At 43.4% G+C, this 27,050-nt stretch overlaps 1 protein-coding gene across 2 annotated transcripts in view; it reads left to right on the forward strand.

Moving 5' to 3' along the window:
- hs2st1b (heparan sulfate 2-O-sulfotransferase 1b) overlaps window positions 1-27,050 on the forward strand; it is a 58,111-nt gene that overhangs the window by 12,453 nt on the left and 18,608 nt on the right. The window contains exon 2 of one of the 2 annotated variants that reach the window (XM_042057323.1): window positions 21,866-22,002. The exons of the other annotated variant lie outside the window; for it this stretch is intronic. The gene's annotated coding sequence lies outside the window, so the exon portion shown is untranslated. The remainder of the gene's footprint in view (window positions 1-21,865; window positions 22,003-27,050) is intronic. 2 annotated transcript variants of the gene reach the window in all.

Raw genomic sequence — 27,050 nt, forward strand, 5'->3', positions numbered from 1 at the left:
GGGGGGGGGCTGAAAACATGTTCTTGGGTGGTGAGCAGTGAATGTACCCACCGCAACATCGCCCACTGTGGTGTCATCGATCTCCCAAACTGATGCCCATGATAAGAGGGCAGTATGGCAGATCTACCAGATAAGAACGTCCTCTGTGTCTCTTCTCTCATCCCTCTCCCACGCACTCTCTCCCTCTCGCTCTCTCTCTGCCATTGTCTGAATGAGATGCAGTGCTAGCATGCTGGCAAACACAATTAGTGTAAGTAGACAGAGATAGAAAGGCCTGTGTGTTGGTCTGATTAATGGCTGTCTCGTGTGTATATAGGCTGTGGCTCATGGTATTTGGGCAACAGGTAGCTTTTTGTTCTTCAGTTAGCGTGACTGTTGTATGTCCTGCTAAATCTCATTATGCAAGATTTCTTCTCTTGCTGAATGTCTGGGGTTTTCTGAAAATATATCAGTAACAGCTAGGGATGTGTTCTGTCTTGTATGAGTTCACCATGAAGGGAAGTTTAGTTTTCATTTCACCACTATAAACAGATCCAACTGGAATTTTTAAAAAGGAAATTGTTTCCTAAACCTCCCTATCAAATGTTAAGATGAATTGCTACACCCCTTGCAATAGGAGGCAAAGGTTAGTATGTTTTGGTAAATTAATCAAACATGCAGGACTATTAGTGTTCATTGACTGAAGCTCATAATAGTGAAAGCCATATTGCAGTGTAGCGGTTCCCAAACTTTTTTTCCCGCGTACCATGTACCTGTTGTGTCAATTCATTTCAAAAGGAAACATGTTGAAGCAATACTGGAATGAAGACTGTAATTAGCAGTTAGCTTCCAGCCTGGGGCTCTGAGAAGAACAATTGCAAAACAACTTCTACAGTGGCTTTTGAATTGCAGCCCCTTTCAGTCATCGTATGTTGTCACTGGACTGAGTGTGTGTGTGGATGTGTGCGTGTGGATGTGTGCGTTTGTGCATGTGAGCAAACAGCGTGTATGTGTGTTGCCTGTGTGATTATCCGGTCAGATTGAAATCGTCGCAGGTCTGAGTGTTTAGCCAAGATTGTGACTTCTTCTCTGGCTAATCCTCGGATACAATTACAGCGCTGGGCCAGTCTCCTATTTCCTCGGGGCTCGTGTGTGGATTCTCTTTCATTCATTTTCAGTGGGCTGTAGGGCACCTCAGGTGAGCCCAGATATCTCGCAGGCAGAATCTTTCTGCCTCTCTGATAACGAGCTGTTTCGCTCTCTATGCCCAGTTGGCTTATCTCCTCGGCAGTCTCCATCCGCCAAATGATCATGCGAGTCAGTCAGATGTTGCCCCTGAGAAGCCAGCCTCTGTGGTGCTCTCTAAGGCTCACCAATGGAGTTTGTGGTGGCGAGGTCACACTGGTGTGGTAGACACGTTAATGAACAGTGCTCTGCCAAACGTGCTTTCTCCTTACCTCCATTTTCTTAAAATGTGTACAGCAGTGGCATACGGAGTCATGTCTGGTAAGCATCTAGATGGTGAATAGCATTCCATTAATGGCTCATGAATGCTAGTGTTAGTGACTGGCACATGCTGTGAATGTATAGTGACTGGCACATGCTGTGAATGTACAGTATAGTGACTGGCACATGCTGTGAATGTATATTTTCATCCATCAAAAAGCAGCCTTTTCAGCTGTGCTCGTGAAGAACAATTGACAAAACGCATTGTATTGATTTTAACCTGCATATTGCAAGTCATTTCATTCACCATTTTGCCTTTGTGTTCATTTCATGATTTTCCAGTAATGCAGATTGCAGAGGTTGATTTGATACTTTTTCAAACAGTAATATTTGTTATTTTCCGCAACCAACAGGTTGACAAGCATGTATTCTTACTATGTACTGCAGTAGAATCATTCCTGCCATTCCGCTGAGTCAGTTTTGTGGTCCCATGCCTATAAATATGATGACTCCCTTGCTATATCTCTCTTTTGCACACTTTCTCAATCACTGCCAACTCGGCTGCCTGTTTCCCTTCTGTCAGTTCCACTACTGCTTTGCCAGTGTTGCTGGTTTTCTTGAGTTTCTAGTGTCTGTGTATTTTAGTTGTAGCACGCCAGTCTTATTTTAGCCACAGTGGAATCACTCCTGGCACCTGTCACTTTGTGGTGCTTGACTGGCGGCAAGTTTTTGCTGTTGCTACAGGCTATGGCGGTTGTCTGCAGGGGCAGACGTGACGGCGGCATTGGCTCCATGTGTCTATTCTGGGTCTGGCCATGTTGTGTCCTTACTAAAAAACTTGCCAAATGGAGCTCAATGTCTTTTGTCTCTTACAAGGCGTTCGAGAGAATTCAGTCTGCTCAGATTTATAAGGCATTTCAACTTTGGAACTCATCAAAAGTTGGCATCAGTGCAGAAGGAAAATGTTGTCATCAGTGTGTCAAAAAAGAGAAATGTTGTAGAAATGTTGCTAAAGAAACTTAGCTGCTTTCTTTGGCTGTACCCTTGCCCCCTCTCTCTCTCTCTCTCTCTCTCTCTCTCTCTCTCTCTCTCTCTCTCTCTCTCTCTCTCTCTCTCTCTCTCTCTCTCTCTCTCTCTCTCTCTCTCTCTCTCTCTCTCTCTCTCTCATGACTCTCTTTCTCTCATGACTCTCTTTCTCTCTTTCTCTCATGACTCTCTTTCTCTCTTTCTCTCCCTCCCTCTGGCTGGCCCCAGGTCCTCTCTCAACTGGCCTGCCTAGAGACTCTTCTGGGCATCTGGGGCTGGTAGGGAGCCAGAGTGCATCACATCAACCTGGCTGACAGCGTGACCATGATGCACGAGGCCCAGACAGAGCTGTTCTGACCTCTCCATCTCTCTACCTGCCCTCTACTGTCAGTACAATGAATGCGTGTGCTGACACGTTTTTATCTGGAATTTAGTGTCAGGGCTGAGGTGCCGCACCAACAACCCTTTTGGATAACAGGGGAGGATCTATCTGACAGGGCACTCACTCCTCCCACATAAACACTCTCAATGTGATATCTGAGCATCCCAGTGTTACTTTGGCAACAAACAGTGCTGTTAATTGGAGTCAGCCTTTTGTCTGCATCGATCTTGACAGACTGAGGCGATATGATCTGATGGATGCTATTTGGATGGAGGTTTAATCATCCACTTTCAAAGTTGGGCTACACAACACTTTTTTTCCCAAGGCTTGGCCCTAAACGTTTTGTGCATGTCGGAGGGTAATAGCTTTGCAATCCCTGAGATTCCTGTTCCACTTCTGCTTCCTTATAGCGAGTCAACTTTGTATGTTGGTAATGCAGTTTTTTATTTTTCATTTTGAATTATTCATGGCGAAGCGTGTGAGCCCAGGCTCAAGCCAAGTGCTTGCTGCTGTTTATCTCGTTTATTGTGTGTCCTCAACTTGCTTAAACAGTGCCTCCTTTTTCCCTCTCTCCCTCCTCTCTTCTTTCAGAAGTAACATTTTAATCATCAAGCTGAGTAACTGATTCATGGCGAAGTGCATTGCTGTGGAGATTAAATGAAAGTAGGGGGAAAAAAATCCGGATTTAGCGGAGATAGTTTTCCTCTCCTTTTTTTGAGTATGCGCTGGATGAATAATTCACTCGAAAATCTATGGGGGAAACGCTGATCAAAGAGGATTCATCCCTTACAATGGAAGCTGTTTCCTGCTTTGGTTTCCTTCTGAAAGAGACCCCAGGGGCTCGGAGGCCTGCACGAAAAGTAAGCTACAGCACCAGCAGGAGAGCAGTCGAGATTCCGAGATTCCATCTCCTCATGTAGAGTCTGCTTCTGAGTTGACATGAGGCCAGCGTCAATTTTTTTTTTTTTTATTGACCTGATCTTGTTGACCAGGAAACCAGCACAAATGTCTTCCTTTCTTAGGACCCGTCTCTGTTTTTTATTGAGTGTGTCTCTTGTTGAGATGCTACCATCAGACATCACTGCTCTAGGGGCAGACAACTACAGTTTTTGTTGGGGGGGGGGTAGGGGGGGGTTTGCAAGGGTGCTGATTTTCTTTGCGATCATTTTACTCTGTTCATGTAGCAGGGATTGGATGTGTGCATGGTGCCTGTAGGTCAGACAGCCGTTGCCAGAACTCACTGCCTTTTTTCTGTGCACTACACAAGGCAGAAGAGAATGTAGATGTTGATGTAGAACAGGACAGAAGATGAGAGCGCTGGGAAGGGGGGAGGGTGTGGAAGAGGGGCAGTGAGAAAGAGAGCTGGCGGTAAATCTGCATGGCTGGCAGGATTTGTTAAATCTGCACAGAATCAGAGCGGTGTGCATTCACCCAAAGGTGACTCTACCTGGGGATGTTTGCCTCAGTTATGATCCTCCGAAGCTCTTTCCATTTTCTGCCTTTTAAACCCTCTACCCCCGACTGCTATAGAAAACCTAGCTGATAAACTTGCTATTTGTCCTTCATTTAGTGGAAAGCATTCAGAAATTTCAGCCATTTTGGGCACACGTGGCTGTTTTTATTTCAGGTTCACCATACCAGTCCAGGCAGGTAGAGATGGAGTGGTTGACCAAAATCATAATTCAGAGGAAATGTTAGTCCCACCGTAGAGATGGACTCCTTTCATCTTTGAGAAATATTTCCTCTTTGATCCTCAATATCTCCTGACACACACACACACACACACACACACACACACACACACCAAGGGCTTTTGTTCATGCATCGTCAGCCTTTGAAGTATGCATTCTGGCTCCTTACAGCATTCCCCTGTGGCTCTCGAGTCCAGAAACTTCAGCTCTTCCCTTTAGCTGAATCAGTTTTTTTTCAGGATATTTAAAAATAAATGGTCAGTTTGCACATAGGTCAATTAAAGGTAATTTATTTCCAAGTTCATGAAGCACGAGTTGGGAATGTATGATGTTAGTTTTTGTCAATGCCCCAGACGTCAGCTATGATAATTTGGAGAATAGGATCTATTTCTACCCAGAGAGAAGCTATGTTTCCACAGTGATGGATTCATCCAATCATCAGCATGACATCATTGAAATGTCGGGCAGTAGAACAGTAGTATGGCTGAACAACAGAAAGATAAAAAAAAAAAATGAAATCGACTCAAGGAAGTTTTCTGTCTGTTCTGCCCTGAAACAGCACTTAACAAAAATGACTCCCCTCCCATTCCGGATACATTTTATCACTGTTGGCGGAGTAATAGGGCTCACATTGTGACATTCTCTTCACTTATCAGGGCTCTACAGTGCGCCCATTTCACTCGCATATGCGTGCGAGTGCAAAAAAATATTTAGGCGCACTGGTGCGAATGACTTCTAACCATGTCAATGTTTGTCTACAAAATACACTGCAACATCGAGAAACATTACTGGTGCAAACCATAGAATCACGTCGCGAATGCAGCATAAAAACTACACCTCCCATCAACGTTAGCAGTTTCGCGTTGTGACTCGCTAGTAGTCGCTTCTATCAAATCCAAGAGCGCGCAGGAAAAAGCGGAAAGTTAGACTAGCCAGCCAAGATGCAAAGATTGAAGAAATTAGTTCTTCTATCCACCGAATTCATTGGATATAGGAGGAACAGGATGAGATTCTGAGAATGCAGTGAGAGAAGGAAAGGTAACCCAACATGCCTTTTAGCCCAGTTGACGTATTGGCTGCAATATGCAAAATATAGCTGTAGCGAACCGGCACAAAAGTAGCCTCCTGTAATACTCCCATTTTATTCAAAGGTAGAACGCTACTGACAACTCCAGGCTTCCACGCATGCTTGTTTACACCGAATACAAGCTTAGGCCTACTTTCATTTTGCACTTAACGTTTGCCTACTGCCCCCATCAATGCAGATATTTCAAATAAAAACTAAAAGTATAAAACATATATCCTTGATTAGCCTATGTTGGGTTTTGTGGAAGAGGAAATGGACTGTTTTAGTAGTAGTATTAGGCAGTATGCAGTCAGATAGGTCACCATGGGCATATTTGGATTAGCTATAGATGGATTCACAAATAAATAAATTGGCCTACATTTGGCAGGATACTTGATATACAGGCTAAATGCAAATATGGCAATGTATTATATTATTTTACATTAACAAAATGTAGGAAAATAGAACAGACTGAAAATAAAGTAGGCACTGATCTTTAAAATCCTGTTTCCTGTAGCCTAAATGTTGTCATTCTTAATATTCACAATTGGTGCACTGGCATGTTTAACTGTTAGCTGCAGTATAATGTTAGATTATTTGTAAGTTAAGTACAGAACTGACTGTGCGCCCAAATTTTTGTCTGTGCTCCTACATTTTTTAACTTGGGCGCACAAGTGCTCTTGAAAAAAAATGTTAGTGTAGAGCCCTGCTTATATAAGTCAGTTTATCCTCTCCCCGATGCCTCGCTGCACATTTTTATCTCCTGCCTTAGAAACCCAAGGCTGCTAAAGGTCATCAGCGAGGCCTTATTCCACTGATATATTTTTGGACAGCTAATGAATTAGTCATGAACAAGCTACCGACAGACACAGGGTGACTAAGTCGGGAACAGTTTGCTTTATTCGAAGGGATTGCCATCAAAATGGTCTTGACCAGACCCCGCCACTGGGGAGTGGGTATACTAGTGATTTTTGTCATGCTGTGAGTGTTTAATAATTAACTGGTTTATGTATTCCACATGCTACACACATTTTGGTGTTCTCTCCATTTGGCTTTGAGAGGGCCTGCCCAACAACCTCTTCTGATATTGCAGAGATTGACTTGTGTTATGATGTGAAACCTTTGAAATCCTTTTTTCTCTTTCAGTGTCTTCAGAGGGTTTTTAGAGGGAAGGGATATTAGACAGTATTTTACTGTGAAACTTTGTACAAGAACCCATGCTGGGTTGATGGGGTGAGGAAAAGTGAAGTAGGCTAGACACTGCAAAAAGTAAAGTTTGCTTTTACGCCTTCACCCCTCTGCTCGTGCTCACTGGCCACCTAAAAGCTCAGTATTTTCTGATCCTGTTCCTATGGTGTACTTTGTTGATTAGGACACTTGTTATTTTTTTCCAAAAGAACCATTGACCACTTGAGATTGGCACAAGAAGACTATGGTCTCAGGGGATCGTTCGAAAGTAATGAGGAAGAAATGGCTGTGCCACACATTTCTGCTTAGGACAGTGGGGGAATTGTAAGATGTCCAGTGTCTTAATGGGGAAAATGCAGGGAAAAATGATTCTGCTTTTGACCGCTCTGCATTGGTTCAGAAGCCAAGGGAGACAACAGTGGCCGTTTATCCCGTCCATGTTCTGAAATCACATAGTTCATTCATAATATACCACACTAGATAGCAGTTTAACCTCTAGCACATGAAATTGCAATTTCCAGAAAAATAGACCTAGGCCATGGTTGGCTGGAAGTTCTTCTCTCATCCATAATTCATGGAGGAAACACTTGCTTCAGTGTGGTAAAGTGGGTCTTATTGGGGTTGAGTTGGACTCTGTAAGGTTATTATAATAATCACAGCCGGCAAGGCTACATCATGCTGAGCATTTAGAAATTCCTGTTAACGGTACAACTTCCGTATGGAAATTCTTGCAGAAGAACGGATGCCTTGTTTTTATTTGAAAGCTCCTGACTTTGCCTGGAGTATTTTGTTATTTATAGGAATGTTGTGGCTCAGACTTCAAAACTAGGGCCCCAAAATATGCCACAGTGTGTGATTAGTGATGTCTTACTGTACTTTTATTCCAGTATCCTTATCATATTTTAATGTATAGTTAATACACAAAAGCCTGGGCACATGGTAGGAATATTGTATCTGTATTTGTTTTTGTTCATCACACCATTCACAAAGCCTTTTATTTTGTCAGGGATATTCATTTGCTTTCTGGGTTTGTTCAAAAGGATGTCTTAACCTGTGATTTATCACGTAGGCCTAACAGTTTGTCTAGGTTTAGGGCCATCACAGTAATGGTGTCATCTTTCCAGGCTCACGCTTGTTTAATCGCACCATTTAAGCACAGACTATTTCTACTGTGTGAAGCACTGTGCCTTTTTTAAAGTCCTGAGTAGGCGAGTCTCATTAACAAAAGAACTGGGATGTATTGTTTAAAAAATTAATTTACTTAAAGCGGGCTAATGAATGACTCATGGTTCTCATTAAGTAAAGCCTGGACTGAAGCTTAATCACTCTGTTTTGATGTCTAATAAGTTATGGTTCAAAGTTGAGATTTCCTTGAATATTTTCAGCTGACAGTTCATCTAAAGGAGAATGCAAGAAAAATGAAAGACTTCACCTTTCCTTCTGTTCCCTGTCTTAATATCCTTTTTTCAGCTTTAATGATAATGGCCTTAGAGGATGTGTTGATGACGACGATGAAATATCGCTTGGCACCTGTGGTTAATGCCATGTCCTTCATCTGGGTGAAAGATTTAATAGTCTTTATCAGGCATCTGTTGTCCACTTCTGATGATACACAGCCCTCATTCCTGTGCCAGAAGGCCCACCTCACGGCAAGAAATCGATAGACCAATTAAAGTGCTGTACCCAGTCCTGCCTGGAGGGCCCCAAATGGAGAGGGGCCAACTTTGGGCGTGTGCCACGGTTCACAGGAGGCCTGGCCTGAGGATGTCCGAGTGGATGTGTCTGGGTGGGCGTTAACGGCTAACGGTCTATTGAGGGTTAGGACCTTGATCTAAGGTAGGGTGCTGATTGACTGAGCGCTGCACTTAACAAGCCGCATCTCCTGATTATTTGCTGGTCCCTCTACCATTGATCCTTTTTTGTCTTTTCAAAGACTTCTCATTCCTTTTGATCACCCATCATCCTCGTCACTTGCATCATGGGGGAATTAAGGAACAAGACCACATTTATTCTTTGATAATTCTCTGACAACTTCAGATAACCAGAGAACCTGGGTAATTTGAGCTAAAACAAATGGTTTGCTGATGCTGCTGGTCTATCTCTTGCTCATTGTGTTACGGCTCCCACACACAGCTGCGTTCCGTCAACGCATTCCAGTGGGTGTTCCCGACGGTAGCTATGCAAATGACTTGAAGTAAAACCGTAATGTGATTGGTTGGTGCCGTCCGTAGATTGGCTTGATTGGCCGGTGCCGTCTGTCGGTGCAGCAACAGCTGAACGCGAGCAGCGGGAGAAACGCGACGCGACGGACCCACAATTCAGTTCGGCAACGGATCACGTGAGCCCATTTAAAGTGAATGGGATGCGTCTCCAGCAACGCGATGCACGCAGCTGTGTGTGGGAGCCGTTACTGTCATGATTTATTTTTCTCTCTCCATGTTGCTCTCCCTCTTATCCATTTCTCTGGTGGTCCAGGCAGCCCTCCTGTTGGGCCAACTGCAGTAAGCCTTACCATCCACTCATGTATTATCTTCATTGGGTGCTGTATTTCTCTTTTATGTAGCTCCACTAAGCAAGATTGTTTTTCTGTGAAATGGTGGTGTCAGTGTGGTGCCTGGGCAAATGGATTATGTGCTATACACATGTGGTTGTTATTTACTCAGGCTGCTTTCATGCTACCACCCCCTCCTTCTAACCACACCACCTCTCCTCTCTCTCTCTCTCTCTCTCTCTCTCTCTCTCTCTCTCTCTCTCTCTCTCTCTCTCTCTCTCTCTCTCTCTCTCTCTCTCTCTCTCTCTCTCTCTGGGATTGCTTTAAAGCAGTGCATCAAATGGGATTGACTCTAGCACAGGGCGCCATTCTAGAGTACGTCTCAGGTGGAATGCACAATCAGCTGCTGAAAAACCACAGACTTAATTGATTAAGCGTGATGTAGCCATCCGTGGCTATTCCTGTATATTATCGATAAGCTGATCTCCTGTAGTCAATGAGCAAGGCAAGGGTGAGTTGTTCTGTCCATCACTGGAATGATGGACCTTCAAGTCCAAGACCTTGCCCCAAAAAAAACAGCACCCTTACAATCTCCCAAACTTCCAGCTGTCAGTCACTAGCATGCTTGTAAATCTTCCTCGGTACTCAGCCAAAAGACGTCAATATCTGAGGGCAGAGGTTAGCACAGGCTCCCAGTTGATGGAACAGTCATCCACTGAGCTGTCAGTGCATAACTGCAAGCCAAGCAAATGCCATGTCTGAGTCACACAGAATGTCTGTATCGGCACTGTGGTACTTTGTGGCAGTGGGCAGTTCTATAGCACCTCCGGAACGGCAGCCAACTTGGATGGAATAAATCATTGTTGCAGATGAATCCATTGATTCACAACAAGTCAACAATAATGTACTTTAAGGAGGGCTAAGTTATATGCCACAGACAGTTGACGTATAGTAGTGAATTAATTTATTGTAAAAAATTACCTAAATTCTTCGGCCTTTGTTGAGTGTTAAAGGAAAGCTTTTTTTTTTTTGTGAGGAGATAATGCCAATACTAGCAAATGGATTTAAGTGTTTCTACTCTGAGAAATTATTGTTGAGCCCTGCCCAGACAGTAAATCATATCTAATCAGCTAAAAGAATTTGAGATTTGCGTCCCTGCAGCTGTGTCATCACCAAATATTGAATTGCCAGTTGTCTGCTTATTGTTTTGGAGTCTGGCTCACAGCTTAGCCTCAGATGCTCCTTTTTCCTCCCAGATGTTTCAAAGTAATGCACACCATGGCCTTGTTCCAACTCTACAACCTTGAACACATCCTTGAAAGTTCACACCCAGCTATCCAAGAGCTATCTTGTTACTTTTTTGGTGAGCAAGAATCATTTTTGCCCCAATATTGCACCTTTCTTTGGCTTTCACCTAGAGTATCTTTTTTACACTAAGTCGATTGCTTGTAATTCTGTCCATGCAGGTACAAAGATCAAGACATTATAGTTTCAAGTTTACAGTATTGCAAGCTGATTTGTCTTAAAGGAGCACAATGGAAGAACTGATATCTACGCAATGCTCCTTGCCGTCAAAATTCAATGCCATTTAGCACTAAGACGATACCCAGTTAGTCCAAAATTAACTACAAGGATCATGGTCCTACCCGATAAAATGTTACAGTAGCAATTTCAAGCATTCTGGGCATTGGCATTGCCAGAGACTTCATTCTCCATGTTAAGTCAGTGTGAGTGATTTTTGAAGACTTTTATTTCAAGGTAAAATAACTGTATTGTGTTGCTTTAAACACGAATAAGCCTAAAATCATACAGTGAGGAAATTATGCCATACCACAAAAATTATAATTCTGCTTAGATCAGAAATCTTTTCTGCATGTCTGCATCGGCATGTGGCGTTTTGTTTTCACAAAGTCTGTTTTGCAAGCACAAAACTACTCTGAATAACCTTGCAGATGAGGGTCTTAATAGAATCATCAGTTGGATGTCCTCAGCAACCCTCTGGAACTGGTGCCTGATGGCATAGACCAGAACCCCTGTGGTGGAACGTGCCGGAAAATTATGTCCTGATGGAGGCCCACATGTCCAGCGCAGAAGCACTGGCTCATAGCCTGTCTGTGTGTCTGTTTGTGGGTGTGTGCACACACACTTGTGTGTTCATATGTGTGGGGAGGTGTTGGGGTAGAGCTGGCAGTGTATGAAAGGGTAAATCCAGTGTGGTTTGTAACCTAAGAACCAGTAAAGGTGGGGTCCATCCATCAATAATTCACTAGCCTCATGTGCCTGTGCGCTGAACTATGTGGGCTCTGTGAAGCCTTTTAATTCTGCACTGACGCATTGGTGTAAAAGGGCTGCATTGCACATTTCACAAGTTTTTAGATGCTCAGAGGTGTTTTTTTCCCATCAGGTGTATCAAGCTTTTGCTCCTTTTCCTGATCTGACACTTGATGTTTTCTGTCCTCTTTAAATTCACATTTGGGAATATTTTCACAGTTGAAGTTGTGTGTTGAAGGCTTCAGAGATGGCAGATTTTTATAAGAAGAGGCTCTGGAAAGTGTGTACGTGTGTGTCTCTCTGCCTGCCTCTCTGCATTTGTCTCTGAAGTCTCTCCAAAAAGTTCACACAGTCACAGAGGAGAACACTTGGCGTGACAGCAATGCCCTCACTTGAACTGTCTGTACCTTTGTCAGTGACATCAAACAGCCCAAGCCATGGCTCCAAAATGCAGGGTGCCTGCTCTCTCTATCCATCCCATACCATACGGCACTTCCTCACACAGACAGCTAAGCCAGAGACTTTCTAATGAGAAGCCACAGCACTCAAAAAATACTCCATAAAAAGGCATGGGGTTAGTTTATAACGCCAATATGGCAGTTGTCTAGCCTGACGAGCCAGACCCACATTAAAATGTAGGGTCTGGGCACTCACCGTTCGCAGTGCTCAGTCCGAGGGGCGGGATAATTAGTTGTCTTTCAAATTCCCTCTGCACGCAATAGGACAGCGGCAGCGCTATGAGTCCCATGCGTTTCCCACCAGCGGAGCTAGTTGGCAAGTTCAAACGTTTGCCAACTTAATAAAAGCTTAACTCGTGTCACACTGTTCGCCAACAGCAACATCCATCTTATTTGTTTTCAAGTAGCAGGGAATTCAAGCCAAACCGTTGCAACTCTGCCATCAATCATTATGTTAAGCCCACCTAACGACTCTACACGATTTCATTGGCCTGATTGAGTTTCGATTTCTGGAGCTCACAAGCCAATGGAGAGTTGCTAGACTAGCCCTGGCAGTTGCTAGAAATAGATTTCTAGGCTAGCAGTTGTCTATATCCCGCCCCTTCTGCGGCAAAAAAGTTGACTTTGTGGCAATCATGTGGTGGGTTGTCGTGACAGTCATGTGTTGTGATCTCGCCGCTGGAGCAAGATTGGTGTTGTAAAGCCTTGCGCACGTGCATATCTGCCAAAATAGATGCTCAAAAAACGTTACAATATGGCCGGCCGATATATCGGGCCGATATTTGCGTTTTTTACATGTATCGGCATCGGCTGATAAGCGGCTGCATTCACCGATAGTTTTTTCCCGCATTATTTACATCCAAGCGTCCACAGGCAGCTCTGTGTTGCTGGAGACGCTGCAATTCACATGCAGACTGCCCCTCCCCCACAAGCTGAGTGCTGAAAGCCTGCTCTTCAAGACAACAGTAAACTTTAATCTTTCAAAGCATCTTTTAACTGTTTGACTTAGCTGAAATATTGCCATACACTTTGAAGGTGGAAGCAAGTTTGTGGGTCCAAATGGAAAATGCGGATGATAGATAGGTACTTTATTTAATGCTTAATGCCTCGTTTATAAAACTGCTTGCTATTGTATTTAGGGAGCTGCAAATAGCTAAGTTGTAGGCTATCCATATGCATGCGGTAGCGTAGCTGTTACAAACACTGGTCAAATTATTAAGTAATGCCAACGTTGTTCCGTGGTATTTGTGGGAGTTTTATTCAGCGACCACCTGGCTGAGTGTTGGACACGTGTGGTTGTGTGTGTGTCTCTCTGTCTCCCTCTCTGAATGCCTCTTCCATAAAACTGCTTGCTGTATTTAGGGAGCTGCAAATAGCTAAGTTGTAGGCTGTCCGTATGCATGCTTTAGCGGTAGCTGTTACTAACACTGGTCAATCATATGATTAAGTGATGACAACGTTGTTCCGAGATATTTGTGCGAGTTTTATTCAGCGACCACCTGGCTGAGTTTTGGACGCGTGTGGTGTGTGCATCTCCCTCCCCCTCTCCCTTCGAGCGGGGCCGGCTTCGAGCGGGGCCCAGTGATATCAGAGCTTTAATAGTGAGAGACATGTTATATGTAGTTGAATATTAATTCGTGTTAACGTTTATCATGTACCAGACATACCGTGTATGCCTTACTTGTGTAGAGCCGTTTGCTAACGTTATCATTATCAATCATCCAGTTCAATGGTGGTTCGTCAGCTACTAAACAGAAGTTTGTGTGTGCGTCTGGTCTGTCTCACTCAGTGTGACTCACGCATCACAGCGATATGAGAGTGCTGCGCTACCTGAAGGAGAGATTTTAAAACTTTGAGAGATATGTTTTTATACCTTTTGACGTTGATGCCGTTTAGAACAGAAACATCTGACACCACGTTATTTTCCTCTGCTGATTTATGTTCTGTGGTTGACACATCTGGCAGCTTTTTTTTAGAAAAATATAGACATAGAAAAATTGAAACCATGCAAATTACAAATCAAGCACTTTATTTCAATAGCTACTTTTCAGGCTTATTGTTATTATTTAAATGTGTTGACAAAGGGCATTTTGTGATGACCTGAATTATGTCTTATAATATGTCAGCAAGCAATGCATCATCAAGGCTGTGTTGTAAGATGTTGATGAAAGCATTTTGCACAGTTAACCATATTCAGTGCACCCATCCATAAGTTCAGTAAATGTTCCTTTTTTAAATTGAGACTTATAACATTTGTTATATCATTTGTGTAATTATGTGTCATTTGTATGATGTAAATTGAGGGAGCAAAATAAAAGCAGTATCGGCTCCAAATATCGGCTCAAGAAAATCGGCAGGCTGTATCGGTCATCGGCTAAGGCTGATGGAAAAAATCGGTATCGGCACTAAAAAATCTATATCGGTCGATCCCTAGTTCCAATGGAACCTTTAATATATTCCTGGAGCCAGTTCAAGAATATCTTTGTAATCCAAGATCTAAGGTATCCTTTTGTTGTCAGTGTTGTTAGACATCTCACTTTGCGGTGCCGTGTCTAATTGTGAAATGACCGGCCTGTTTGAGACATAAGGGCACTTTAGGGACTGGGTCCCTCGGGGACATGGCAGCCAATGACTTGGGGTTGTTAAAGCAAGTGATGCCATCAGGCGGCATCCAACACAATCAAGAAGGAATCAGTCAGGGAGACTTTAAACTCCCCAAATGGCATTTTTATGGCCTGTTTTTGTTTTTTCATCCCACCGGTCCACTGCAGCCAAATGTGTTTGTTGCTGCTGCTGCTGCTGCAGTGGCTGATGGAAGTGCTCGGGTAAACAAATGGGGGAGGCGGCCTGCAGGGCAATTCCAGGGGAGTCTTAAATGCCAGGCCTCTAATTGGTCCCCCGAGGAGTCTGCAGGGGAGGTGGCCCACTGAAGCCACATGCATTGACAACCGCTGCCTCTATCTTCATTCACTCACTCACTCACACACTTTTTACTCTCTTGCTCTCACTCCATTTCTTTCCTCTCCCTTTCTCCCCTTCATCCTCCGGTGATCTCTCAATCCCGTGTCACTCAAGCGAAACTCATGGACCAGCTCACTGGCAGCCCCACCCCACACCCCCGCCAAAATCCATAATGATCATAAATGCAGCCTGTGTCTGGCTCCCGCTTATCGCTCCCTGCTCTCCCGGCTCTCATGCACTCATTTCACATGTTCAGATGGGGGTTATATGGGAGGGGGGCGACTCTGTATTTCCCCAAAGTCGTGCTAAAGCTCAGCCGATCTTTCCCTCTCCTGTTGCTGCTGGGGCACTGTTATATCCAAGAGTTTCAGAAGCCTGTGGTTTAATAATGCTCGATTGGTCTTTTATCATTCGACCAGAGGAGAAAGGTGTCAGCTGTGCCATTTATCTGTCCCATAATTCTTTTGGGTTTTCATTAGTTAGATGGAGTCTGAGTAAATGGTTTGAGTGGGTAAGCTTTGACCACATCTAATATGTACAATGCCAGTCAAAGGATGTGGTTGTATTTTGGCATTCAGCTTAAGAGTACTGAGACCTAGTTCTTGTCAGGCCTACTGAACCTTCTAAGCAGAAAATTGATTGGAAGATGTTGGCCTAATGGCCTAAATGTCTGTCTGACCAATATGTAGTGGATATCAAATGTATTTAGCAGGGCTTGAAAACGAAATTATTTTTCAAACGTTCCGTTCCGAACGGTTCAGGTAGGCCTATGTTTAACATTTTCGTTCTTGCATGCGTTCCGCCACCAACATATCGGTCCTGAACCGGTTCGGAACACAAAATATCGTTCGTTCTTAAAGTTCCGGCAGTGTTTGGCGGGCCCATCAAGTCTATTTTTGTGGACTTTACCTTAGAATAGACGTACTCATTATTTCCCCTTGATTTAGCCTATACCGTGGCTATGCCCAAAAATAATAAAATCACAGGTGGCATCCAAAAACATTCAGATGGGCTATCCATCCCATAGCCTACAGACTTACTGTAGGCCTAACCTATGCCTATAAATAATTTCTTATCAAAAATATTTCTGGATACGTGCTAAACTCCTTACCTGGTTGTAGCCTAAGTTTTATCCATATGGAGATCTTCAAAGGCTTGCGCTATAATTCTAACCCTGTTTATAAACGAACCTGTCTGTTGCTGACAAGGCCTATCTCAAATTTCCCGTTTAACTCTTCTACATAGAATAGGCTATAATTGCGCAAGCATTTAAAATCCCGTCATACGTCAAAATGATCATGATCACCATAGAGGGCTGTAATGTAAAGGCTAAGTCTTTCATAGGCATATATAGGCTACTTTGCTCTTTTATAAATGTACCATATGCCTAATAGGCTGTATTTCTAAGTGTGATTTTATGCTATAATGTATAAATTATATTTATGTAAATGTATCTATTAGTTTCCGCAATATTCACCATAAGTCATCATTTAAGGGGTTATTTTTAAAAATGTTCTTCCTTGGGGGCATGCCCCCAGACCCCCATAGTATTTCGCGGGGGGCAACATTTCTATCAACACCCATGACCTCGGTATTTGAATCCTGGCTTGGTCATGTCAAACTTCAGCTCAGTTTTGTGGTTTAATGCTTATAGGCCCTACAAGTGGAAAGACATTAAAACACCATGCATATGTGCATATCGTGCCTTTTGGCAAGAAGTTAAATTTATCCAATTATATGACAACTCCGTCATCTTTACGTCACATCTCCGCATTGCTAGCCTACTGGTTGGTAGCTCATGATGACAGATGTAGGCCTGTCTGCATGCCGTTGTAGGCAAGAAAGAGACCTAATCAGTCTTGACTGTCATGAAAGAGCAGCCTTAACATTAGTTTGAGTACACATATTCAGCAAAAATTAGTTATTTGTTGGGTTATTATTTTCTTTTCTTATTTTATTTATTTTTTTAATGTTTTTTTTTTTTTGGTATATTGACTCAGCCAGTTAGATAGCAAGCTAAGTCTACTTCCAGACAGGTGACGCATTTTTAAGTTTTCCTTTAATTTCTTTTCCTGCTATTAAGAAACACAGTTTTGTCTGTTAAAACCATCTTTAAATGATAAAAAAGTGAAAATCATTTTGAGTTGGTATATTCGTATAATGTCATTTGCCACCGCTGTAAAGTGCTGGAAAAACTTGAAAATTGACCTTGAAAGTGCTTGAAAAGTGCTTGAATTTGATCTTGGAATAGGTGTACGAACCCTGACTCAGGCTTTGCGCTATGTAGTCAAGGAATTTTGCACGGAACTCTGCCGGACTTTTGCGCCTTCTTTTTGGGATAAGTTTTTGACTTCAGCACTTATAATGGTGTATTTTTGTTATGTTGTGGACAAGATATTTCTGGCCGGAGTCTGACTATCTGATACAACAGTGTCTCACTAAATGTGCTGCACATGCTCAGACAGAGCACTGTAGCCAGCCGAAGAGCTTGGTTGATTTGCTGTTGATTGTCCTGAAATGACTATAATTGACATGGATAAGGAATAGGTTAGTCCGATATTCTTAATGCCTCATCTACCATATCTAGTCCACTGAATAGAAAAATTACTTGCAAATTAATTGTCTAATTAATATTTTGCGTTATTATCTCTGCGTATGCCAACCCTATCCATCTTTTGTTTTAATTTGACTGTTAAAAGGTAGCCTTCCACTGAGCAGCTGCTTCCCTAATCAAACCGACAGACTACAGACAAGGCTTCGAGGTTGAGCTAGCAAATGACTAGACGAGTGAAATCTTTCCTCACAAAAGGCTTGTCGTGTGGGGAGAGAAGATTAATGTGGTAACATTAGGCTTTGTCTCTTAATTAAAAAGGACCTCATTAGGGAATGGTCAGAACTCTAGATGTAGGCTAGCCGAACTGTTTGGACCACAGGGGAAGGTATTAATGTTGATCATCTAGGACCCTGGACTTGTGTGGTCTTTATGCTTTGTGACATTGGGAGCTTGGCCGTAGTCTCACCAGAGGCATGCATGATTTACAATACATGTTTGAGTGCAGTGAGACCGTATAGATGTGAGGTGGAACGATTTGCTTGTTTCGGGTTTTTAGCACAATCTAAACCAATCTAACACATTGCTAGGTGTACCCCGAATTGGCAGTACAGATTCAAACGGAACACTGCAAAGTTGTAGACAGGTTTTTGGAGAGAAGCCAGCCTTGTTTGTTTGCTCATTCAGCAGTTCAGTTCCTCAATTTAGACAAGTTGTCTCAAAATATTGTACTCTTCTGGTATATAATCGTCCTTAAGGATTGTGGCCCTGTGCAGTTTTAAGAATGCGATGAATGCTTTCCTGAGATTGTCAAAACCCAAAGGATGGAGAGACTTCAAGATGAAGCTCAGGATTTTTTTAGACATGGGCCCTCTTTTTGTGACCAGACTTTTACTAGGGACAAAAACGAGCAAAATTGGTCTAGTATTGAGTTAGAACGCTTTAACCGCCAAATGTTAACTCAATACTGGACCAATCTTGGACCTAAAAAGATGTAAAAATGGGGCCCAACAGCTCAGGTCAGAAAATCCTGCATATCCCTTTAAGGTTGGGTTGAAAATGAGAAACGGCCTTCCTTGTTAAAAGGGTTGAATCATTTCCTGTAAGAAAGTCCATTGAGTAAAGTGAAGTCTATTACTTTAGAATTCTTTTTATGATGATCTCTCAATTTAGAAAATCTCACATGGAATGACAAATTTAATAATCTTCTGCTTCAGCAAGAGTGTCTGCTCTCAAGATGAGTAATTTTGTCTTCTTATTCCTCTCAATATTTTCTAAGCTTTTGATCTGTTTTTCTATGCTCATTTGCAGTCAATGGTTTGCAATTCTTTTATGTGATGGTTTCAAGAAGTGGTTTGGTAATAACAATGATTGCCTTCTACTGGCTGAAATCTGTGGATGCTGATGTAATAAGACTATTAAGAACTGTCAGATTAAAATTAATATTGTCTGAACTCAACAGATCTTTTTATGCTCACTCATTTGGGTGCACACCTCCTTGCATACTATATATATATATATATATATATATATATATATATATATATATATATATATATATATATATATACACACACCTACCTACCTGTGTAGAATTAAGCCAGTCTGTGGTCAGTGTTTTGAGACTCCTGTGGCCCCTTGGTCTCCTGACTCAGCTGCAGGCATCCTATGCGGCACTTGCATGCACGCACACACACACACACACACACACACACACACACACCTACCTGTGTAGAATTAAGCCAGTCTGTGGTCAGTGTTTTGAGACTCCTGTGGCCCCTTGGTCTCCTGACTCAGCTGCAGGCATCCTATGCGGCACTTGCATGCACGCACACACACACACGCACACACACACACACACACACACTTTCTGTTGGCAGGCCTTATGCTGCTGTGGGAACTACCACTGGGACATGGGTCTGCACTCTCTCTCTTTTTCTGTTTCTTAAGATCATCCATCTTTCCTGCATGCTTTCAAATGCTTTTCAGATTTAGAAAAGAACTGAAGCTGCAATAATGACCCTTGGTGGCTAATACTAGAGCCGTATTGACCCTTTCAACTCCATAATGTTCCTGAGGCATTTCAGGTGGCACAGAAAACAACATTGAGCTAATGGTAACTAGGGTTTGGCACCGAAACTCTGTTCCAATAGGTAACCGGCGCCGAGGCAGACAGTAGTAATGACATCGAATAACAACGTGGATTTCGGTGCCTCATTTCGATGCCACTTTTTAAGTCTCCAGCGTTTTGTTTTATTAATACGAGGCATCACTGCACATCATACGCATTCTGTAGCATCTTGCTTTGATAGCACCACTCTCTGTATACCGTTAGCTAACATAAACACTTCAAGATAAGCTTAAAGCAGAGAGGTGCACCACAGGCTAGTGGACCGTGTTTAACAGCTTGCGTGAGCCCATGCCATTGCCATTTAGCCTACTTTATAGCAATGCCACGAGCTCTTGTCGAAATCTAGCATAACTAGACACAAGCAGAAGGCTAGTTTACACAAAAACTTGCTAATGCGCTAACTGGCATCTATTTGAAATGTTATCAGCAAAGTTGAAACATGAAAACACGGTATGTTCTTATGACTTCCGAACTACATAATGACATTAATCTTTCATATGCATGAGGCCCATATAGCATCACAATGAATTTGAAGCTTATGCGAAAAGTTTGCTTGTAAAAACATAAATATGTAGGTGACAAACATACCTCTTCTGTATTGATACCATCACCGCACGATATTGCTAATTAAGCTTCTCTGACAGGAGGTAGCCTAATGTTTTGCGCATAGCCTAGCACTGTTAAAATGCCTACTAGCGCTGGAAATCGAAATACTTCAACACCGGCATGTAACATGTAAAAAAATTATTGTGTTTTAAGGGGTAAGACAAAATGTATTGAAGCAAAACAAAGTACCGGTTCAGGCACCATTTTGGCAAGTATTGATTTAGCACCGGTATCGGATAAAACCCAAACGATACCCAACCCTAATGGTAACTTGGCGACAAACAAAACAATTTAAAAAAGTTTTAAAGTCAAGACTTTGTAGAGCATTATGCTGAAGTCCGATCTATTTTCATTTAAAAGTATCTGTATTGGTTTTGAACGTTTTAACCGGAAGCCCTCTAGGAACAGGGTCTATAGATATGGTTTAGGATGACACCATAGAAACTGGATCACTGGATCACATTTTTGCCCAACAGTCCATGGCTGGTTGTAGTTGCTTGGCAACAGGTGTAACTTCATTGTGATGGTTACAATATCAGAGTCCTAGCATACGTATCTGTCTATGATCAGGGTTGTCATATCGTAATGGCATGTATTGTAAAGTTTGTGACCTCAAAGATCTAATTTCTAAACATGGTGACATCAGCTTTTCAGTAAGCTTGTGAGTCAGTTTTTACAAAGTGGTGTCATTGTGTGCACGCCAGTGACCACAGGTTTCAGGATCTTATTTGTTGCTCTATTGGAGACTTTGGTTGGTAGCCTAGATCATAGCCTGTGCCTCCGGAAAGCATTCCAATGGTTTGGTCATTGTGTGCGATTGGTTTTAACGTTTAACAGATTCAGTTTGACTATTTAGCTTATCCCTATGTGAATAGTGGCATAATCTGTATTTCTTTATTTGTGTTTCTTCTTGAAAAGAAGAAAGACAGATTGACTGTAAGATGTCCAAGATTTGACTTTTCTTGGAATATCCCTGAAGCACTTCCCTAATGTCTGACTCACCCCTCTGTGACCTTTCCCCAGCAGAATTCAGCTAATCGCCCTCTCTGTTGGACATGCATGACAATTTTTTTTTTTTTTTTAAAAGGCCTCTGCCCTTACATGGACTACAGGGTGTTTATCATTCAGGTCAAAGTACTGGAAAAAAAAAATCAAATGGGTCAGCGGTCTGTCCTTGAACTTTAAAAGATCATTATTATGTTCCTTTTTAGTAGTCCCTTTGTCTGCTACACTTAACTCTTGTGGCTTGTTGTCGGCCCCAAGTGGCAGGGGAGATGAGCAGTGTCATATCGATGTAGCAGCTATGTGCTGAAAGAGCCCGGGAAGCAGCTCCTGAATCATTGAAAGCCTGTCGGAGGGTAGTCACCCTGACTGAACTTGAGATAGGGCAGTGTGCTGCTGCTAGTGAAGTGATGTCTTTCCCAGTCCTCTGCATTCCAGGGCCTTACGTCGGAGTGGCAGCAGTTTGGCAATGTTGAGGGAGACAGAAGAGAGACTGACAGGGAGGGAGGGCCGAGGGAGGGTAGGGAAGAGGAAGAGACTCTTAAGAGAGCTGTTTTGCAGTCTCCGCGCCGAGTCCAGTCTCTGCTCAGAATTGTCTGCTGTCATCCTCGTCTAGGGCTCCCAAGCATGTCGGCTCAGCCCAGTCCCACCTGCTTTTTAAGGGGTGACACACACACACGCCACGCTTCATCTGACCTGAGGGTGAACAGTGACAGCAGGACCCAGATGCTGAACGGAAAGGACATGGCCCAGGTATCTGTGCATCACCGATGAGAGCTGAAGTTGGGGAGAGAGAGAGAGAGAGAGGAAAGGAGGGAGGGAAGGAAGGACAGAGAGACCGAGGTGATGTCACATTTCTTTGAAACACAGCTTTTACCACCTTGTTTCCTCACCTTCCCTGGATTTCAGTTTTCTCATTGACATAAAGGGTGCTTGGATAAGTGATTTGCAAGTCATCTTTAAATGCCAAGGACAAATGTTTCTTTTATGTCTTTGATACCAAGGTCTGTGTCCATTATAGATGTTTTCCCTCATTTTAGTTTTTTGTACACACACACACACACACACAGACACATCCATCTCTTAGATTGTGGACAATGAAATTGATGGCAGATGTGTGCAGTTTCTTCTTTTCCTTCCATCTTTTCAGCCATTGCTCTATAGAAAAAGGTGTAAAGTAGGTCATGGCAACATGATGGCCGGATCTCCCCTCCCTATTCTCTTCCTCTCTAATGTATTTGAAGGCCTTTGCCTTACTGCTGTAATTTTATTAAGCCCTCGATCTCCCACTCAACTCACCACAGAGAATATAGTGGAACTGGCATTAGCAAGGTCTCTAGCTGCCATGCTGTTCAAACTGGAAGGGGCGTCACCCACTCTGCCCAGCAGGGATGTTGGCCCCCACCCCCCTCTCTTCATATCAGTCCAAAGACCACCCCTATGCCAAATCCAGTGGGAGTGACATCAACAGCTGTCAGAGCATTGGGGTTCATTGTAACAGGAGGACATTTTGCTGGGCGAAGTAAAAAGGGAGGGGGAAGGAGAGCCTAATTTTCTGTGAAGACACTGACTTCTGCCCAACTCCATTTCTGTCTCCTGTAGCTAATGATGCTCAGTATTACCATTCATTAAGTGCCAAACATGCCATTTTTTTTTGTTTTTGTTGTTCTTTCTTGTCAGCTCGCATTCTGTCCCTATCTGAATGGAGATGAATCTGTATATTATTTGCTGATGTTCCCTCACTTCGCTTGCTAACCATGTTCACTCAAGCAGAATTGCACCTTTGAAGTCACGTTTCAAGTCCTGTTGTGACTGCGAGCTTACAGACTTTGCTCTTCGTTCATCTTGACCTTTTCTGACAGTCTGTCCAAAGCTCCCACATTGCTTCAGCATTGCGGTGGTTCCCTGACATTAGCGGTGAAGGGCTTGCTGAGGGATGTGGTTGAAGCAGGTGGCTGGCTGATTGGTGTGTGCACCAGTAGGATGTCCTTCCTCTTAGTGCTGTCAGACATCGTAGGGCCTCCTCTTAGGCCCTGGTCGCTCTGGAATGCTTTTAGAGCAACCCACCAAAGATACAGGGGCATTAGCGGCATTGTGACTGCAGTAGTTCAAAGCCATCCCTGTGATGGAAACTTAACAAGCTTGGCAGAGTGAGAACAATGCTTGACTATCTCTCACCACACCACTTTTCTTTCGTTCTTTCTTTTTTTTTTTTCTTTCTTACTTTCTTTCTTTCTTTATTTCTCTCTCTCTCTCTCTCTCTCTCTCTCTCTCTCTCTCTCATGCAAGAGCAGAAGCCCTGCATGCTATTGTACTCCCATGATGCACCGGTTAAGTTTATTAAGCTCACACAGAGACTGTAAAATAGCACTGCAACAGAGAAATGCAGTGTGTGGAGCTGTGTTATTTGATTTAATGGAGTAGAAGGACACAGAGGATGGATTGTTTTAAACTCATGCCTGATCGTCCTTTCTTGCCCTACAGTATTGTACACTTACAGTACAGTCTCTTTATCTGTGTATAGATTACTGTGCATCTGGGTCCCCTGAGATGTAGCTTGGCTCTCTGGACTAGTTTAGTTTACACACTCACAGTATACACAGAGGCTAATGGATCACCTGTTCCACTTAGAACACCCGGACGGTTTAGCTTCTGTTGTCAAATATCCCGGGACAACACAGAACTTCCTGAGGTTGTCTGCGGGGCAAAGCCTGAATAAAACATGGGGTTTAAGAGGAGCACCTACTCCAGAGTCTGAGCCGGAGAGCAGAGGAGTGGCGTGAGTAGGTTCAGCCAGAGTTCACACACAGGAAGGCTTCCCTGCTCAAGCTGCTGCTGGGCAGATGAGCGGCTGTTCATCGCTAACCCCATCCCCACTTCCCCCAACTACACCTGCAGGTGCATGATGAAATGGAGACGAAACTCTCCTCTTCAATTCTCTCCGCAGAATCAAGCACTCGTTAAGGCTGGTCTGTTGGCACAAAATCGGAGTAGCAGGGAATTGTGTAATGTAAAACAGTGAGGCTTAACATCATCACCTTTTGTGGATGCGTGTAGGAAAAGTTTTACGAGTGGGAACTCGTCAAGAGTATCTAGTTTTTACAGCCTTGTCTTCTGTGACTGGCTAACTGAAATAGTCTGTGTCTTGTTTTGCTATGGTCTGGTGGGGTGGGGTGAGCATGTTGAGGGAGATCTGATGAGGTGGCAGCAATACACTCAGAGTTCTCGAGCAGGTGGTGGTAGCGATCATCGGCTTATGGCTTGCAGTGGCAGCACCGTTTAGACAGTCACTTGGAGTTGAGGCTGGCGGAGTGACCTTCATTCTTCACTCGTCCCCATCCCTCATCCCCTCGTTTCTCTCCTCCAGCTGATGGGCTCTGTCCAGTTTGTCTCCCTAAATTACGTCCCACGGAGGTGGAGTGTCTGCGGGAGGGGGAAAGCGGCCATTAAGGTTGTCACTGCCACTGTTTATCGTCGGCACTTAGGGAAATCGTTTAGGGGGAGGCCGCGTTGATTGTCGCGGCAGGGATTGTTGTGCAGGTGCATCGGAGTGCACAGTCGTGCAGATTTGCCCTGCTACGGTCCCGTTTTTGAGATGTCAGTTCTCTTAATCAGTTGGTAAATTATGATCTTGTGAGAGGGCTACAGTATAGTCAGTTTGATGATGGTGATGGCAGGCTGCCACTAATGTAAGCCCACATCCAGATGTCTTGATGTAGAGACCATACCCTGCCAGTCCCAGCATCCCTCATGACAGGAGTGATGAAGCTGCAGGTAGGTAGTTTAATCATCAGATATTATTCAGATCAGTCAATCAGCCTCAGGCTTTTGCCGCTCTTTGTTTTTCTTTCTCTCACCATCTTTTCTCTACCTTATCTTCTCACTCACTCAAAACTCATGCCAGAGTAAGTTGCATGATGTCTATCGGATTGGCATATGATTATGATGATCGTTGCCTTTGTCCTTTGGCTCATTCCTGTTATAGAAGCACAAAAATCACCTACCAAATACTGCTTTATTTACTAGATAGTATCACTGCTTTTTCTCTGGTCTAATTACAGCAAGCCTAGAGCCTTGTGCTGGGGTAGACTTCACTGAAGTTAGTGTGTGAACAGCAGGTAGAAGTGAACTGACTGCAGGGGTTGGGGAGGGGGGGTGGGCTCATTGTCATGGCAGAATGAGCACTCCCTGGATGGCGCCACCTGTTCAACTTCTGAGGAGGTAGTCATGAATAATTGAACCTGGACGGCGACATTGACACTGTGAAGTTGTTTGGGTATACCTGCCTGCCTAGACGCATGCCTCCATAATGCAGACTTGCATACAGGTATGTTTAGGACAGGTATTCTTGATCTTGACTCAGTGCAGTAGTGACTTGCCCCCTTGCAGTAGGTTACGGTTTAAGGTGTGCCTTAAAGAGACAACTTCAGCTCTTAATCAGCTATGAAGTCCAGTTGTGACCACTGGATTCCTATCATGCCCTCACATTTGACTGAAGCAATATTGTAAAGCGTCACAGAATCTTTTATATATTTATTTATTTTATATTTTGGTCCTCTCTGTTTTAGCAGCAAGGTTACTTTGGTAATTTGTACTTTGTAGAACTTAAACTTTCTGAACTTTATCCACTGAAGTGAAGATTTAGTCCTGGAACTTGTTAGCAGAAGGTTCTTATTGTCTGAAAATCCCCCCTCATCAGAGTTTACGGGAAGCATTACGCAGAGAATTGCCTTCCCAGTTAACTATGTTATTAGACAAGGAAAGGTCAATGATGCCAGAGACGGCGCTCTGTAGGTGTAAGGTTTCAATAGGGTGGCAATTTGTGAGCCTGAAAGCACCAATTTGTCATTATTGGGGGCCAAGCAGCGAAGCTGCGAGGACCTCATTGTGTTTCTACATTTTCCTATTATTATTGGGGGCCGAGCAGCGAAGTTGGAAGTGTGTTCACTCACGTAACTTGACCCGTAGGTCCGATTTTCAAAAGTCCGGTCCGATTTTCAAAAGCATTGCTATCAACTGCTTAGCGACAAATTAATACTTACAGCTTGCGGTTGTGATGACCTTACGGTCGGAACAGCCCCTCGTTTCAGTAAAAGAAGTTTGGCAAATCCTGCTTTAAACTGTCCAAGATTTTGAAAGCTGTCTTCGGTAAAATGTTTAGAGCAAATGAACAGCTGAGTGTCGAACTTTGCAGGGATCTTCTGATAGACAAACATTATCCATGCCTGCCGAGTCTTCGGATCCTTGGGAAGACTGTGACAAACTTCCCCTTTCTCCGTGCAGCCTGGAACACTGCATTTACCTCTCTGGCTCATTTTCGATAGAGAAACTGCCTGCTTTGTAATTCTTGTAGAAGTAAACCCAACAGTAGGCTAGCTAAACTAGTGTCTGACATCTTCACGACCTCCATTCATGTTCTTGGGCCAGCGAACCAGTGGGCTGGTCTGTATGTAAATTTTGGGGCGTGACAAATGTACAGGCCAGAGCCAAATAAGGCACCACTTCAGAGTTTGCGTAAACTCTGAGCTTCTTTTGGATTCGCCCGTTTTATGGCGGGAGTTTCGAATTGTGAGATTTGCACAGAAAGGAGGCGTGGATGGGGTTTTGAACTTCTCTGTATCTCCATTTCACCCACTGAACTATCGTTATTCATCTATGACAAGGTAAACTCGGTTTTGCATTCTATGACCCCTTTAAAAAATGTATCAGGGGTCACATACTTTCTCTGATTCCCACCAAATTTGACACAGATCATCTTCAGACCAAGCCTCACAAAAGTTATCACTTTTTGTCTTCGGAAG

Source organism: Alosa sapidissima, chromosome 12 (assembly GCF_018492685.1).
Source record: "Alosa sapidissima isolate fAloSap1 chromosome 12, fAloSap1.pri, whole genome shotgun sequence".
Taxonomy (NCBI): domain Eukaryota; kingdom Metazoa; phylum Chordata; class Actinopteri; order Clupeiformes; family Clupeidae; genus Alosa; species Alosa sapidissima.